This window comes from Leopardus geoffroyi, chromosome B1 (genome assembly GCF_018350155.1).
Source record: "Leopardus geoffroyi isolate Oge1 chromosome B1, O.geoffroyi_Oge1_pat1.0, whole genome shotgun sequence".
Classification (NCBI taxonomy): Eukaryota; Metazoa; Chordata; class Mammalia; order Carnivora; family Felidae; genus Leopardus; species Leopardus geoffroyi.
In genome coordinates, this window is record NC_059327.1 from 83,147,273 (window position 1) to 83,163,632 (window position 16,360).

A 16,360-nucleotide genomic window follows, 5' to 3' on the forward strand; every position below is an offset into this window, starting at 1 on the left:
CATGTTCCAGGAAAACTTATTTTTCATATGCTAACAAAGAAGCAGCCTTTCGGTAACCAGCATCTCCCCAGAGTCTTCATGGCATTGAATTCGAAGCAACAAATGAAAAGAAATTACTGGCTACTACTCGTGAGAATTCAGGGGTAGCTTCTCCCTTGGCACACATTTACTTTTATGTAGAAAATTCCACATAAGGGTATAACTAGCTGGAAGTCTCCTTCCTTCCTCAAGGTACAGTGGTGGAATGCAGCAAACCAATGTGAAGTCAGAGATCAATTCTCTCTCCTGACGTTGTGTGCAAATCAAGCTGAAATATGCAATGATAATATGTAACTTATCATTCTCACTGAAGCTTCTCATTTCAACAAATTTCTCCCATTTTATCATCAAAATCACTATATCTGCTTGGCTGATAAAATTCTGTTTTAATAAGGCCTATCGACTTTGGGTGGCCTACAACAAATCTGTCAGGGCAGTAAATTGCATCTTGGAAATGCAGGCTTTTTGGAAATGCGTCTGCATCAGGACTCTGGGGGATTTAAATGCTGAGGGATTTGCAAGGTTTGCATTTTTCATTCATTAAGACTGTGTTGCTGCCAAACTTCTCTTCCTGTTAGTCATACAGGGAGGAGGGCTCGACACAGCGGGCTGGTCATAAATTACTGTGCGGCTTAAGGCAACCCAAATGTAATACCGAGGGGGCCATAGATCTTGGCACAGGTTTTGTGAATAATTTCTGAGAAATCCAAATGTATTGAAAAATCACATGTTTACAGAAGAATGAAAGACTCAGACTGTCTTTAAATTGAGCAGGCCAAGAATTAAGCTGGTCCTTTATCCAAACCAGTGTGAGAAACCCAGAATTAGATGACTGTAAATAGTCTATTTTTATAGCATTCCATAGAAAAATTACTACAATTAAATGATTCTTTAGTCCTGATCTGTGGTTCTTAACCTTTTTTTTTTATTTCGTTGAGACTATGAAGAAAACCCTAGACCTTCTGACAGAAATTGCCCACAAATACACATGCAATTGTGTATACAATTTCAGAAGGTTCATGGATCTTCTGAGGCTCATCCGTAACCCTCAGGTTAAGAATCCCTGCTCTTTATACTGGAAGCTCCTTGATGGCAACAATTATGTCTAATCATTGTATCTAATTATGTCTAATCTGCATAATATTCCTCCTGTTCTTGCCTAATACCCCATTACATCTTAAAAATCTTAGTGTTTCCTGACGTGAACTTATAGTAAAATAAAGTTCTATTTTTACAGTCCTCTTTTGAAAAGTCCAAGGTGTTTATTTGATTAAATGTGCAAGCTTTTCCTTTAAGTGAGTTCTACAAGGTTATCATTATATTCCCCTGATATGGGAAAATTAGTAAAAGGGGATTACCTCCTCTCTAGCTCCAGAATTGCCCTGAACCAAATTTACACTTAGGCAAAAATGAAAGTGCTATTGTTGCTGCTGAGAATTGCCCACTAGCTATTCAACTTCTGCTTCACATGGACTTTGAAAGGTCTCCCCTTTTACTTACATCTCTCCAGAGTTACAGAATAAAATTTCCCCGCAGGCATGGCGCTGATCAATTCCAGGGAGCATCTCTCACCCATGTTACCATGTGGATGTGAGTCCTCACTCAGTACTGTTAATGACGACCATTGCTGAATCCTTACTGTGCTAAAGATGTGTATTATCTTTACAGCACCTGGCAGGTTAGATGTTACCTCCATTATTCACTTGAAAAAAGAAAAGCCAAGAAAACAAAAATAATCTGCTCAAAGCCATAAAGCTCATGAGTTGCGGAGTCACAATTTGAACCCAGATTTTTTTTTTTTATGGCAAGACCCCTGCACTTAACTACTACACTTTGTACTTCGCACTCCTTTGCACTTGTAAATGTGCCAAAGCAAGTCAAATTAGAGAAACAGGCGAGGAAGAGATCAATTATCCATCTTCCCATCCCAGGCAAAAGTTCCCAGGAGGTGTGTCTGAGGAGCTTCAAGGTAATTGACACTTCTTTTTTTTTTTTTATTTTTTTTAACGTTTTATTTATTTTTGAGACAGGGAGAGACAGAGCATGAACAGGGGAGGGTCAGAGAGAGGGAGACACAGAATCTGAAACAGGCTCCAGGCTCCGAGCTGTCAGCAGAGAGCCTGACACGGGGCTCGAACTCACGGACCGTGAGATCATGACCTGAGCCGAAGTCGGCCGCTTAACCGACTGAGCCACCCAGGCACCCCGGTAATTGACACTTCTGTACATCCTAGCCAGCATGCCCACTGAAAGTGTGCTGTGATGTGCATGGGATGGCACCTTTGTGAACAGCTTGTACTGCTGGAGAGAGCTGAAGAGAAATGGTTGAAGATTCTCAAGAGTGACCCCAGGAAAAACTGTAAAGCAGACAGACATTGTCTTGGGCTCCCTCAGCTTTTCTCTCATCCTTCTATCACTTGGTAGCACCACTCTTTGCACGGGTGGAAAGTGTGCTGATGTGGGGGCTTTGGGTGTTTTCTCACTGACCTATAGGAAAGCGACAGCAGTTTGCTATACAGGCTTTCGTTGCCAGGCAACAAAGGAGGGGGTCCACGTGGGAAGAGAGACTCACAGAGGAGATGATTGAGGCTGGGAAGTTCAAAACCTGATACGGGTGTTATGGGCAGGGAGCAGGGGATTCGGGGTATGCAGGAGAGGCACACGTGCAAGCTAGCTAAAATGAATTGATTCCTCTTTTCTCAGGTCTGACTTGTCTAGGAAGTGCCCCTGGGGATCCCATTGGAGAAAGATTCATTCTCTAGTCTGAGAACACTAACCATATCATCTGGATCTCCCAGCTCTGTTCCCTGAGCCTCTGATTAGGCTGTTTCTGAGGAAAACTAAGAGGTCATGGGCAATAACATCTGGACTAGTTAGTGAGAAAGCTGAAGAATAACCAGATACTGTTCAGTTGTGTACTTCCAAGCTGGACTTAAGATAATGGAAATAGATTATCCTGGAGTTTATGCCTTAACAAAGGGGGACTAGACGGCAGTTGCCTGGTTGAAGCCGAGGTTGACAGCGTGTGCGGGATGGAGAGGAAGGAAGAGGAAGGAGGCTGCGTTGGAAAATACTGCAAGGCAACGTCCGGGATAGAAGCATGAGAGCCAAGGGCAAGCCTCTCCTTAGCCTCACATCACCCTTGGACAGGGGCCAAAGTCTCCTGGAAACTGTGCACACTGCCGCAAATGGACTTCTCCTCCTTCCGTTGAGGCCATCTGGGAGTGCTAGCACCCTGTGCACAGAAGGCTGGCCCCGACCCCTGATGGGCAGTGGTGGTGTGGGAGGAAAAGCCGCTGCAGCAGAACTTGGGTGAGGCTGGCTGGTGGGGAAGTCCACTCTTGCTGTAAGGTGAACCGGTAAATTACTTAGTAAAATTAAAATGCCTCAAGCGTAATCGGGCAAAATTTAAAAACTTCACGTGGAGAATCTTTCCTGATTGCCATTTAATCGGACATTTTGATTGGGGTCAAAAGAAATCAAGCTGGTCTATACTATTGCCTGGCAAGGATTACTAAGCACAGGATGATAGACTCTGCTGTTGAAGGTCCTCAGAGGTGAGAAAGTCACCAAGTATAATTTTTTTGGACCAGATATAAAGCCTTGTAGGATTAACCTACAAAACCACTAAGCAAGTCAGTGTGGGAGACGAATAAACAATCCTGGTTATCTAAATTCTAGTCTCCTGTTACTTCTTTTTCTGCATGGTGAACGCTAGCCTGTGCCCACTCTTATCCCCCCAGATGAGTATTGTCATCCCTGGGCAGCATCACAACTAACTGAGGGGAAAGAACAAAAACAGTAACTTGAATTTCATATTCAAGACTTTAGCCCTTTCACTTCCCTGAAATATGGGAACAGCTTAAAAACCATCCTTCTTTCCCTTTTCCAAGGGAAAAAGAAGGGAATATTCTAGGATTATTTCTCTTCCTTAGCCTGCTACTATTTTCTTCTCACTTCCATTAAAAAACACACTTATTGACTATCTTTTGTGTTCAAGACATTGTGACAAGCATTGATGAAGGTACAAGGGTGGGGTGCCTGGGTGGCTCGGTCAGTTAAGCATCTGATTCTTGCTTTTGGCTCAGGTCATGGTCCCACGGTTCGTGGGTTCGAGCCCTGTGTCTGGCTCTGTGCTGACAGACTGCCTGGGATTCTCTCTCCCCCTCCCTCACCTGCACACGCATCCACTCTCTCTCTCTCCCAAAAATAAATAAACTTAAAAAAATAAAATAAAAGCACAAGGATGGACAAGCCTTGGTTCCCCTTCTGGTGGGAGTTCTGGTAGGGGGAATATGGCAATATGAAAGAAAAAGAACTATATATCAGAGTCCTGTTCAATAAATATGAAGATAGTGCTTGAGAGGCTCAATAGGAAGAGATATGCTCCTGTTGGGAAGGACCAGGAAAGACATTCTGAAGAATGGACCTTGATAAATGACTGATATTTAATGAGTGAGAGGAAGATTGAGGGCTGAGTGTGTGCCTGGAGGAGGAAAGGGCTTGAGTGTAGGCCTGAGGTACACCAGAGAAATAGCTGAGGTACACCAGAGAAATAGGTGTAGGCTTGAGGTACACCAGAGAAATAGCTAGGACGCTGGTGGGACTGAAATACATGTTATGGACAGAAGAGGGCCTCCAGGGCAATCATCTGCAGTAGCCCACTCTTCCGATGTCACTAAAAGCCTGCCTTATAGCAGGTGCCTTAAGAGCCAGTGATTGGGCGGATTACAGAGTAGTGATAGAAAACAGGTGGTAGGGTTTTCCGTGACCTCACCTGCTTTTCCTCTCCCCACTATTTGTATTTACCCTCCTTCTATTTCCAACTGTAGTAGGAAGCAAGCTTAGCTTTTACTACCGGTAAGGGACTCCACATCCATTCTGCTTTGGAAAACATACCATTGGATTTTTAAACATACAGGCAACTTTTCTTTCATAGTAAGTAAAAGACAACTTTATGTAACTTCTGCTTTTAACGTAAATATCAAGTTTAACGTTTCAGTTTCTTAAACTTGCACTGACTACAGTTGTATGTGTTCTGATGCTAAGCAAGACATACTGGCTATTCAACAATTCTAAGTAAGTAGTATGTCTGAACAGAGAATATTTTGAGTAGTTTACATAAAAAGTTTTGTGACATATATTGTTTAATGGAATATTTTGGGGGGGGGAAACTATACCATTTAGTTCTGGAACTTGGGGAAGTCTTACAACTGCCTTGACTCCAAAGGGTTTTCTTGGCATTATTCCATTTCTAGGCAGAAGATTGTTCATAGAAAGATAAAATCTCTTTATTTGGAAGAAATCACAGCAGCAGAAAGGGTCACCCAGTCAAAACCTGGTAATGTTAGATAAGACCTTAAGAAACTTTCACAAGGGGACTCCAAGTCTTGGACTGCCCATGACTGGGAAGAGTGAAAATTGATAGAGACAAGAAGAAATACATTTTGAAAACCCTCCCAAGCTCATAAAATTCCCCACGCAGCATTAGCAACTTATTAAAAGCTGTAAAATACATATATCTCTTTGAAGAGGTGAACCTGCTCGTCATTCAGATAGCACAAACTACTTTACTCAGCCACAGTTTACTCTCATTTCGCAAGCCGAGGTAAGGAATGTGGAAGCATTGGAAGGGTTGCTAAGAGGTTGGTAGTGGGAGGGGAAGGGTTCATTTTTAAGCAAGGGGCGCTTGCCTCCCTACTATTGGTAGGTGGGTTTCTTCCTGTACAGTGGAGTGGATGCTAGTGTAACTACATGGTCTTGATGACATTGAATGAGACCACATCAGGGCTCTGGAAGATTCCAGGAGCTGGATGGGAACTCTCCTAGAAGGGACAATGTAGTCCCTGGGTGGCAGGAAAGGGAGGTTGGGAGATGGGAAGTTTGTAAACCCAACATCACCTACTTCACGATGTCACTCAAGGACCTGGTGGTGGGAATCATTCCTGACGCTGGGAAAGACCTGAAAACTTCTTATTTCCCACTCAATGTCTGAGTGGCTTAATTGTAGAGCTGTTTTGAATTGTTCCCTTTCCTGTAGTTAATTAGAGGGAATTGGTGGAGAAGATGGTTACTTTTGAGTGAAACAGGCTCTGGTCCTTTTCCTGGTTCTGTCATTAATGTGCTGTGTGATGCTGGGAATATTACTTAACCTCTCTGAATGCAGAGGCAATAATCCTGACTTGCAGCATTAATGTTAGAACAAAATAATGTATGTTAAAAAAGCTCAGCAGGATACTTTGAGTAAATACTACACTTCTTTCCCATAATGCTTCATTTCATTTTGGAATTGTGGAAGGACAGTCTCACAGTGAAAAGAGCAGGGCATTAGGGTTATTCTTTATAGGTCCTCCAGATCTCCTCAGCCTCAGCCCACACCTCTAGGGCCCTGAAGCTGACTCATTCTCTCAGGGGAACTGGGAGCAGAAGAAGAAATGGACTTTGGTTAACCGCCAACTGGAGCAGATCCTTTCCAGAGCTGTCCCAAGCCCAAGGCGTTTCCCTGGAATTGGACCAGCCATGAATGGAAGAGTCCTGGCTTCACTGTGTTTAGCTTGTGTTGTAGTTTCCAAAGAACTCGGCCAGGGTCCTGCCAGAGATGCTGTTCCCTTTTTCTTCAGAGCTATTTATGTTAATTAATCAAGGCATTTTGAAGCAGAAATTTGTCATGTAGAGGATATTTCCCACAAACATTCCTGTAAGACATCTTCCAAGCTAAAATTATTTTGTATATTCTAACCCCTAAAACTTTATTGATTTATGTATTTTTACTTAAAATTTGTTTTAATGTTTATTCATTTTTGAGACAGAACGCCGCATGGGGGAGAGAGAGAGAGAGAGGGAGGGAGAGAGGTGGGGGGAGGGGCAGAGAGAGGGAGAGGAAGACACAGAATCCAAAGCAGGCTCCATGATGCTGTCAGCACAGAGCCCATCGTGATTGCTCAAACCCACGGACTGTGAGATCATGGTCTGAGTTGATGTCGGACGCTTAACCGACTGAGCCACCCCGGCACCCCCTAAAACTTTATAAATTACCATTCAAACTGGAAGCAGTGATGATTTATTTGTACATGTTCCTTAATTGAATGTCTTTTGAGGTGAAAAAAAAATCAATAGTTATCCCAGCAACCATCTAATGCATTATAGAATTAACTCGAGCCTCTCTAATTTGCGTGATTAAAAGCACTTGCAGAGACCATAGGCCTAAGAGAAAAAATAATTACAGAGTTACCATGTGTTGATGTGTAGATTCATTTTTGTGCATGTTTCTTGGAATGGTCGGATAAAATTTCTGAAAAGATATTTTTAGTAGACGTGCCAATTCCTTTACTTTATGGTAAATGTCTCTGCAAAACATAGTTCTCCTGACACAGAGGGAGGCTGTAAACCTTGTTAATGGCACGACTAAGCTTAACCCCGTTCCTGCATGAGAAAGGAAGATCAATAATTAGGTCGTTGTGATAAGAAGTGGCGTTCCTGGGGGAAAAGCAAGGAGGTTAACCATTTTTTCCTACTCTTTGGAGTACTCTCTGGAAGGGGAGGAGGACTTACTTTGATCTTCAGATTGTCCTTTCAATTTTTTCTATTTCTTTTTTTTTTTTTCCATGCGGCTGGTTCAAAGAGAGGTAAACTGAGGTAGCCTGTCAATTGGCAGGGAAGTCCTGGGCCTTTGGAAGTCCTGGAGGGAAGTGAATGGGGCTCTGAGAAAGGGAGGCATTTACCAGCTATTCTTGCCCTGGTGTGGAAGTGCCCTTTCCTTGAATTTGTCTTGTCTCTTCCTGCTTCTGGAGATGTAGGATCCTGGAGTCAAGGCCTGAGTGTAGGTCTACAAGACTAATTCTCAAAATGTGGTCCCCAGACCAGCTACATCAATCAATATCACCAAAGGACCAGTAAAAATGCAAATTCTCAGGCCCCAGATCTGCTGAATCAAAAACTGGGTGGAGCCCAGTGAGTTATATTTTAACAAGTCTACAAGAGGATGCTAAAGCAGGTTAAAGTTGGAGAACCACTAGCCTAGGAATGTTTAGCCTACTTCTAGGCTAAGCTTTAATTAAGTTAGAGGGGCTATACTTACCCAGCTCAAAAGTGGAAGAGGGATTGGGGTCAGAACCTCAGTGAGTGATGAAGTACTTGGACATGGGATGACTCTGTAGATACCCTTACGGAACCTGCAGTAAGTAACTGGTGGATGAATCTGGATTTTGACTCAATTTGCTTCTTTTTTACAATTTTTTAAAACTTTTTAAAATGTTTATTTAATTTTGAAGGAAAGAGAGACAGAGTATGAGCGAGGAGGGGCAGAGAGAGAGGGAGACACAGAAACCAAAGCAGGCTCCAGGCTCTGAGCCGTCAGCATAGAGCCTGATGTGGGACTGGAACTCACAAACTGTGAGATCATGACCTAAGCTGAAGTCAGATGCTTAAATGACTGAGCCACCCAGGCACCCCTGACTCAATTTGCTTCCTGAAGACACAATTTAAACACTAGCTCTGTCTTCCAAGTATATTTTCTCTACTAGCAGCTGGGCATCCTGGGCCCCATTGCTGGTTTAACCACTGCTTTGCCAACAGATCTTGTATAGGCCATTCTCCACATGTCACAGGGGAGGGCTGCTAGTCAAAGCAAGCCTGGGTCCAACGGTTGGGATGAACCTTGTAGCTGAGGACGTTTTCTACTTCACCCGGGCATCCAATGCCCTTCTGTCACCACTTGTATACTGAGACCTCTTTTGACTGAGTATCTCTCAGGCCTCTTCCCCCAAAGCTGATCTGCTATCATGCCAGTTATCCCAGCTTGCTCCTGATACCAACTAGTTCTTCTGGTCAGATGACTGAAAGTGTGAAAATTTCAAGCCCTAAGTCAGCCCAGCAGTGAAGGGTTCTGGGCACTGGACCCATTCAGATTTCTTAGTCTTGTGACTTTCCATCATCCAATATTTTTGAGAGACTGAGAAGTCATCACATGAAGGGTTGTAAATACAAACAGCTCTTTGGCATAGATATTAGTGCAGTAGGAAGGAAGTGAGTATATAAAGACCTAGGTTTGAATTGAGGTTCTAGTACCTACTAGATCAGCGATCTTGAGCAAGTTGCTTAGTTTTAGTTTTGTCAACTTGATATAGGAATAATAATTTCTAATTTCTAGATAGAGCTAACATGATCCATACTTAATGGTAACTTTTATTGTTGGAATTAATAAAGTGATAGATCCAAGCTTTTTTCAAGTTGGGTCTTTTCTGTTTGACTTGGAATGAATCAGATATCTTGATGTTGTTTTCCCATTTTGGTTTTATTTTTTGCAATGCTATGTTTTGGGGCTAATATTAATATGATTCTTGTCAATGAGCACAATGGGCCCTGAAGCTTACTAGATATAAGGAAAAGGCCAGAATAAAATGTAACATTTACTGTAAGTAGCTGACAAGGTGTAAGGCCGGATAATTGAGCCAAAGTTTTAATTGTTTTTAATCATGCTTTTAAAGAAAAGGAATGTTTCCCCTTCATTTCACTCTGATGTTCGTTTCATTGGGAAGGGAATGCCTTACCAAAGGTAAATGTGGTTCAAGAGCCTCACTTCTGGCAACTGCTAGCTATATGGCCTGGGGCAAGTTGCTTAACCTTTGAGACTTATTTTCATCATCTATAAAAATAGACTAATACCTAGTTCAGTGCTGGTGTAAGGTTAGAGATTCCAGGTAACCCCAATTATCTGCCTTAATGGAGGACAGCAATAGATAATCTAAAGAGAATGAGTTTCTCTTTCATTTTGGAGGCATCATATGCTTCCTTTGGCCTACAGATTTATATTCCTAATTCTTTGCTCATGCCGAAAGGAAAATTCTCTTACATCAAGGGACTCATCCCCTTGTATTGTGGGAATACACCTAAGTGGCAGGAGTTTGCCAAGGAGATGCATAAGCCTTTTGCGGATAACTGAGAGTTGGCTGTCAAACATTGTTGGGTTCAAAGGTCACAGGCTACTGGAAACATCTTCAGTGCTCATTTAGGTGCCAGCTAGTGTGTCTGGGTGCCAGATGGAGGGTGAGCAGAGTGGGGCAGAGCAGGTGAGTGGAGGTAAGTCTGTGCTCAGGGAACAAGACAGGCCTGGTGGGTGAGAGAGGACAGCCTTTCATGTTGGAGGCGACAGGTTCTCACTCAACACAAATGACTGCTCCAGAGACACCTTGGGGAAAACACAAGGGTCATTGAACCTCAATTTTCTCATCTGCAAAACAGTGATCTAGCATGTACTTTACATTAATGTCCTAAGGATGGAATGAGATAGCTGTATACAGCCAGCTTATAACAGACTATTTTATAAAGGAGTCTCTTTAAATCCTTGTTGGCCTTGAGTAGTTTTCATGATTCTATGTTTCCCTGTTCTGTCCCAGAAAAGCAACATTTTTCATCTGTGAAGCGTAAACATACATTATTTCCCTCTGATATGTCATACTGTGGCTAAAAAGAAAATGTCTTCATTTCTTGAGGAGAGCTAGCTAATTCTTTCATTTCTTCATACTGCAGAATACAGCTTTAGCCTGGTCTAGGTAAGAGAGGTGCTGCTGGGGTCTGAGTTCAAACACAAACTCACAAAAACTCCCAAGGTTCTCAGGGGCTCCTTCCGCTCCAGTGTTGGAAGAAAGAAAGACTAGGACAAGGACCTCTGTGAGCATCCTCATACCTGCTTTTTTTGGTCTCAAGTTCAAAGTTACTTCGTCTTTTTCTGAGACTCCTCTTGAGAGTAACTTGGATTTGTTCTTTTTTTTTTTTCTTGAAATATGGTAAATCAATGTTTTCCTTGATGGTTGTTTTATCAATCTCCATATTTTAATGAGTGCCATAGTAACCTGCTTATTAATACATTTTGTTCTCTAATGCAAAATGGAGACACAGCAAAATGGCAGCGTGATGCTGTGGGAATTATGCATGCTTTTAAGTTCAATAGGCTGAAGTTCAATAGATTCAGTAGAGTCTGTTGAATGCAGCTGTAGGACTTCAGAGAAATCACTTAAACTCTCTGGCCTTCAATTTCCTTGTCTATGAAAGGGAAATAATGATGCCTATTTCATAGGATTATTGTATAAGTTAAAGACAGTATCTTAAGGGACTTTGCATAGGTAAGCAAAAACAGAGTATAGCTATGACTGATTCCTAACACTAGAAATTTTAGCACTTATCTGAAAATTTAACGTTCTCTTCACAATTACCCTTTGAGGCCCTACTGTTCTCTTTTTGTAGATGAGGGAATGAGGCTCGAAGTTAAATAATGTGCTTAGAGGTATGCAACTAGGAAATGGAAGAAGCAGGATTCAGCCCAGACTTTTCACCCTAAATTCACGGTGTCTTTTACTCTACACCGCTGTCATGATGAAGACTTAATTCTTTGTGGTATCATAGGACCAAAAATTGCGGAATGCCAAAGACACAGACTTTGTCTGTTCCCGATCACCTTTGGCCTCACAGTCTGATTACTTACTCATTTGTAAAGTAGCCTATGCAAAATATATATATCTCAAAGCAGAGGCTGATTCTGGGCAGTTTTGTATTCTCCAGTACAGGGCCTTGGGCCCAGTGTGTACTCAACATATGTTCATTGAATAAATATAGAGCTGAATGGTATAAGTTTATATCCAGCTTTGCAAAATGGTTACACCAGCATGCCACCCCACTCCTCTTTTGTGCCCCTCAGAGCTCATGTTTTAAAAATACTTTTCTACACCTGTCTTGATTTCCAAAATGCTGGAGGTGGCTCATTGCTTGAATTAATCTGTACCTGATTTCCCTGACTCACTTGGAGAGATCAACAAGTTTGCACACCGATGTGAATAAAGAAGAGGGAGGGAACAGGCATTTTCTAATTTATCAAGAGACAAGCACTGACATATCAAAAATGTTGTATGCAAATGAAACCATCTTTTAAATAAATCAATTAACAGAAGTATATGTTGCAATCATTTCCAAGCAATGCCCTGAAAAAAAAATTAATGTAGTGGAAGGACTTACCAGATAACCAAATCGAAAAGCATCCGTCTGCTTGGCTAAGTCATCCTGTGGGCTCCTCCTGCACCCATCCTGCCCACAAGCCTCCTTGCTCTTAGTAAACACTTTATAGTATCAGTGATTCTGCACATACAGTTATAGGCTTGCTGCTCGTCCATTTCATACTACATGGACATGCCCCCTTTGAGAGAAGAGTTGTTCTCAGAAGTTCCTTAGTGAGTCCCAGGAAAATAACACCAATCAGACATACTGAACACAGCCAAGCATCCAGTACATCATGAGGGAAAATTTATATTGACCACTGAGTCCTAGTGGTTAGTGGTCAGAACTAACCAACCCGAGGAATAAATTAGGGACTCAGGGGAATAACTTAGGGACCTGCACGACTTTCCATGGAGGTAGGCAGCAGTGGTGGTAAGCGTCACCTGCTTGGGACTCAAGAATCATCATTTTCTTCTTCCAGTTTGGCCACTGTTTTCTGGCTGGTGCTGTTGTGCAAGTTTATTGACTGCTTTGTCCTTGGTTTATTCATTTAGAACAGTGTTTCTCAACTGGGGAAGATTTTGCCCTCCAAAGGACACATGGCAATGTCTGAAGACATTTTTGGTAGTCATGACCAAAAGGGAAGGGGGTAGAGGGGGTAGAGGTAGACCTCTAGGGGGTAGAGGTCAAGGATGCTGCATTGCAGGGGATCCCGCCCCCCCACTCCCCCCCCCCACAACAAAGAATTAATCAAGCTCCAAATGTCAATAATGCTGAGGTTGAGAAACTCTAATTTAGAAGGACCATGCTAATTTCCTAAATCTACCCCCACCATGGAATGTTAGACGATTTTACTTTTGTAGAATACTTTGAGATCCTTGAATAAAAGTTGCTGTGTAATTTTTTTTTCTTTTTTCTTCTTCTCTTCTTTTTTTAATCATGTTGCTACAAGTCCCCAGGCCTCAGTGAAGCTTGCTGACAGGGTCTGACTCAGCCTCTTCCCACATTTTAAAGGGTTATCTTTGTTCTCCTTGGAATGTCACTTTTTAAAAAATCTTGTTTTTCTCCCCAAAGTACTTTATATTTTAAAAGTTTGGTCTCGAACCACCTAATTATCTAAGTCATTTCTGGCATAATTACCAGGATCCTTAAAAAGAACTTTTCAAACTGGTCTTCATTTAAGAACTAACGGATACTTACTTTCCTGAGGTCAAGGAGCTAGGTGAGCTTTCAACGATAATCCCATTGCTGGCTGACTGATAGCTCACCCACAAGTAAGAAAGAGTTACGTTAGTAAAAGCAAACTGAGTCTTTCACTGACTCTTCTTTTCCTTTTGCTCCCAGAAAATTTTCTTCAGCAGCCCCTTGGAATTCACACAGAGAATGACAAAGAAGGGAAAAAAAAAAAAAACAAATTTCCAAAGCAGACACTCACAAAGAATTGGATTTATTTTTTCTGGAACCATCTAGGAAAAAAGAAAACAATCAGACAGACAAGACAATTTTAAACCAAGCCTGCTTCTGATTTAAGTCATTTCCTTTCTGCTAGCCTGTCAAAATTCAACTGCATCATATCAAGTAGGTCTGAAAAACAGATTGGTGCGTGAGGTATTTTTGGAACTCCTCTGACTTTAGCAGACTCTAGAAAATATCAAATGTGTCAGAAATCTGGGAGGTCAGGGGAATAGAGAAATGGAATTTATTTTCATGGAAAGTTGGTTGTATACTTAGGTTGCTGGGAATATTTTTCCCTATGAAAAGATGATTTAACTAAAGGCTGAAGATTGGGGGGGAAATTAAACCACTAAGGACCAGGCAAAGAAGTAGAATTTCTACGTAAGAAAATTTCTTTTGGCATAGAAACTTCAATCTCATCAGCCAAGGAAGAGCTTCCGACCAGCCCACTAATAATAGTTCGTTGCTGTTCAATGAATTCCTTTAGTGGACAGCAAGAGCCATAAATATTATGAACTGGAGGGTACCACTGGAAAGCACTGGGGACGTGTCCAGGGAGGCAGCTCTGAGACCTGAGAAGCAAGGGCTGCAGAAACAGGCTACCCATTTGTTGTGAAGGCAGCACTGCTCTCAGTCTTACCTTTTAAGTCCCTGGGATAGACATTTCTCTCATTTTCTTCCTTCCACTGTTTCAAGGAGACTATGAGACTGCAGTTGGATCATGGTGATGACATTCGCATTATGAATAATGCTTGGGGGCTAGAAGAAGGGTGCTGAGAACTGACTCTTGGATTCCCAGAACATTTGCACAATGATGTCTGGGATGCCAGGTCAGCAGAGTAAGTGTCACAGGAAATGCAGGCAGCAAAAATCTATTGGAAGAAGATGTTAAAGACTAGATATTTATACAGAATTTTGCAATAGCTTCTTTGTTTTGTTTGCATTGTGGCATGGTGATGTTTACCTTGCCATCATTTTGTTATTCTTTATTCATAGGATTATGTAGCTTGAAACAAATATTCTCTTGATGCTACTTAAGTGGGGTCTCTCTCTTGGCTTGGTGTAGGATTCCTATAATCAGTCATGGTGTTGACAGAAATGTGTGTTTTATCAAGAAACTAGCAGTCATGTCTATGTGCTTGTTTACGGTTTTCTTTTCCACATAGACTAGAATTGAATTAGACAAGAGTTTGACTTGATCTGATTGGTAGAACATTAAGTAGGAATGAGATTTCTTTTGCAGGCTGGAGGTTGCAAGCAGGGAAATTGAGAAAAAGAGATGTGGATCAGGAATATTGGTTATGTCTACAGTGAGGAAAGAAGGCCTGTCAATGTTGGGATTATTATTTTTCAAAATGAAATTTTAAGGAAATTGCTACTACCAAATTAGGGTGCAAAGTGATATAGAGCAGGGGTCAGCAAGTGTTATTATAAGGAGTCCGACAGTAAATATTTTAGGCTGTGGGCTGTGAGGTCTCTGTAGTGGCTGCTCAACTCTGCCACTGTGGTGGGCATGCCACATAGATAGGTAAGGAAACCAATGGGCATGGCCGTGTTCCAACAAAGCTTCGTTTATGGACATTGAAATTTGAATGTCACATGCCACAAAACAATTATTTTCACACGTCACGAAATGGTATTCTTCTTTGGATTTTTCTCAGCCATTTAAAGGTGTAAAAACCAGTAGTCTGCAGACTGTGAGGTGGCCCAGTGAACTTGGCGTGTGGTCTGTAGCCTGCAGAGTCCTGGTTTAGAAGAGAGAACGGTGACTTGGGACTAAGATAGACTCAGGTTAAAAATACAGCCCCATGACTAAAGCTGCTTCATTAGCCTGAGGACAGATCATTTTTCTAAGCTTCAGTTTCTTTATAGTAAAATCTTCTATTCATGGTTAAAATGAAGATTAATAAAAGTAACACAAATAAAATGCTTAGTACTCTGTTCTCCCTTAACAATTAGTAACAATTTCATAAAACTATTATTGTTAGCTACACATACCAAATTTTCACCCATATTTGTAGTTGGAACATACCATTGTACATTTCTTTGAATGGTAGCATAAGATCAGATTTTTGAGGTCGGTCAATTTAGTTTTATTCCACAAGGATTTTCTTCATCCAAATGCATTTCTGTGGTCTCCTGCTAGAGTCTACAGATTCAGACTTAATACGTATGAAGCCTGGTTGACATATCCTTTCCCACAACATTCAAAACATGTTTTTCCTGAACCTTCTGACATTGCTCTAGGGAGAAGCTTGTCAGGTTCATAGTGCATTTTTTTATATTACTTTTTAAATTTTATTTTAAAGAGAGTGAGAGAGCAGGGGAGAGGGCAGGAGAGAGAATCTTAAGCGAGCTCCACACTCAGCACAGAGCCCAATCCGGGGTTTGATCCCACGACCCTGAGATCATGACCTGAGCCTAAATCAAGAGTTGGATGTGCAACTGACTGAGCCACCCAGGTGCCCCTCAAATTGCAATTTAAACCTGGGAGTTGCTGTGTTTCTGTTTTGCCCTTCTCATCAGATTTGGCAGGACAAGAGTCTTTGGTTTCATATTTGGGCCTTACATCTGTGACAGAGCAAGAGAGAACCAGGAGAAAATTACTTGCCTGGCTTTGGCTAGATGACATCAATGAGCACTTGGAGGAAACTTTACTCAAAGTCTTCACATCTGATTCTTCAGGTACAAGCGTTTCTCTAACCATATAATCTGTGCAAATAGCTTCTCAAGAGACCTTCCAGTCCTAAAAATCTGTGTTCAGCTCAACTGAGACACTTAATTAGACTTTCCATTCGAAAGAAGTATTTTTTCTCCATCTCATTTTCTGACAAGACCAAATCAAATTTTGAAGAAAAGCCTGGTCTATGAGGCCAGGACT